The following is a 2,500-nucleotide window of genomic DNA, read 5'->3' as shown; positions in this document are numbered from 1 at the left end:
TATATATACATATATATATATATATATATATATATATATATATATATATATATATATATATATATATATATATATATATATATATGTATACATTTATATATATTTATATATAAATATTTATGTGTGTATTACATAAATATAGTTGTTAATATAGGCTAACCTAATACCCGTCCTACTAGCAGAGAAAATTAAAGATGAACAGAAATTTTCGCTTGATGCTTGAATTGAATTTTTTTTTTTATATTAACGCAACCTCAGTTATTTTCTTTCAATCTATCTATCTATCTATCTATCTCTCCCTCTCACTCTCTCGCTCTCTCTCTGTACACTCACACACACACACACACACACACACACACACACACACACACACAGACGCACACATATACATTTGTGAATTAAAGCTACCATTGGTTTCTTGTCAAGAAAAGTAGGAAAATATCCTAGTGTCTTAGCAATTGTTCAAGACGTTCACATGGAGAAAGGTGTTCGCCTCCATTTTGGAAAACATTGTCTTATTTATTTCACAGAGATTCTCGTGAATAAAACAATGAATCGAGAGATGCTTCTCTTGGGTTTGCCTCTTTTGAATATTTTTCCCCCTTGGATTTGTCTTTTGGGCAAACTGTTGTGTGAAACCTATGTCCATGTACGGGGCTTCCTCGTTCGGTTTGTGGTAGGTTTTAAATTTTACTGTGTCAGCACACAAGTATAAGAACACCACACACAAACAAATTGATCACACAGTTTGCCCAAAAGACAAACCCAAAAGAGACAAGCATTCAAAAGATGCCACCCAAGAGTAACGTCCCTTGATTCATTGTTTTATTCAGGAGAATCTCCGCGAACTAAACGAGACTTTCTTAACATGAAACCAATGCGGTGTTGAGCACTCATTTTCATCGTTCGACATTTTCATATATATATATATATATATATATATATATATATATATATATATATATATATATATATATATATATATATATATATATATATATATCACATTATAGACCGCATGATTAGATGCTATTATATGCCAGTTGTCACAATGCGATTCCAATTCTGTCTTGATTGCAACATTCTTTTGCATTTTGACCCCACTTGCTTAACTAAATTGTATTCCTATCAACGTGGAGGCCTTCTAAGTGGCCTTTTCCGATCCCTTGGATAGCTCTCAGTAATTGCACAGGTCCAGCTGTTGTTTGTGAACCTTACGACATGTATTGACCACATTCTTTGAATTAAATGCCATCCGTTCTGCCTTTATTCTCTTTAAGATTTCAGCATCGATATCTCGGCGCATATTCGTCGTGTGCCCCAGTAAACGTACTCCTTTACCGCCTCGATTTCATCTCTTCTCACCTCTATTCGGCTTCTGCTACGTCTTCGGACCGCATATATTGCTTTCATGCGCTTCATTTTAAGACCTATTGCTAAGCTCTGAGTGTTTCAGGATCTTCAGAATTTCATTTTTTATTCTTCCACGCTGTCTTTTACTTTCACGTCCTCACATCATTAAAATTCTTTATCACTACCTAAATTTCTTTCCTCTGAGCCATAACACAATACCCTCTATCCCTTGTTCTGTTTGAATAAGAACATCAGAAAGAGACTTCCAACGTATTAAAAAAAATTTTCTCTGCTATTATCTACAGTTTAAGTCTTTAACATTAAACATTTGGGTCAGTTATATAGAGCCGTATAAAGAAATAGTTTTATTTCAACTATACATATGAATAGAAAGATTCATGTACTTTTTCCTACCAACTGATACAATATGGGATATTTATTAACTAACATTTTCCATAATATATGTAAAATAGCGTTTTGCAAAAAGGTTTGGGGTGACATTATGAATAAAAAACTCAGCACAGGTGTTGTAGTTAACATTTTAATGTAAAATGACACTGTCTCTTTTTATCATGTTAATTAAAATAGATCACTTTCTCCGAAGTGTAATTACTACTTGTAGCAGCTGCTAAAATGGAAAATCACGAAATTCCATGCAGTGCAGAAAATACTAATACACGAAGTTTGCTTTATATAAGTTGTACAATCACACACGCACTCACACACGTATGTATGTATGTATGTATGTATGTATGTATGTATGTATACCATTATTCAGTTTTATTTTAAGATTTGCGGCCAATAGAGAAAGAGTCGATTTCTAACCTAGATCCAAGGACCCTTCAATGGAATTTCAACAACATCAACAGGGTATTTTCGCATGCATGTATATGTACAAATTTGTTTTTTTTTTCTATGTATGTATTCTCATGCATATGGTTGCATGTATAAACATGATCATATATATTTAGATGATAAACTTCGTTGACTTCGAATTAGCTTTCTCCTTTCTGGCTTTGAGAAACGTAATTTTTCAAGGTTGGTATTTAGGCAGTGCGTTACATATCTCAGTGCCCTAATAATAATTATAAACCTGAACTTCCAATCTGGATAGAGTAGCTGTATGTTTATGTAAGTATGTGTGTGT

This window comes from Octopus bimaculoides, chromosome 2 (assembly GCF_046866305.1).
Source record: "Octopus bimaculoides isolate indiv1 chromosome 2, ASM4686630v1, whole genome shotgun sequence".
NCBI classification, from domain to species: domain Eukaryota; kingdom Metazoa; phylum Mollusca; class Cephalopoda; order Octopoda; family Octopodidae; genus Octopus; species Octopus bimaculoides.
Note: the sequence above shows the minus strand (reverse complement) of the source record.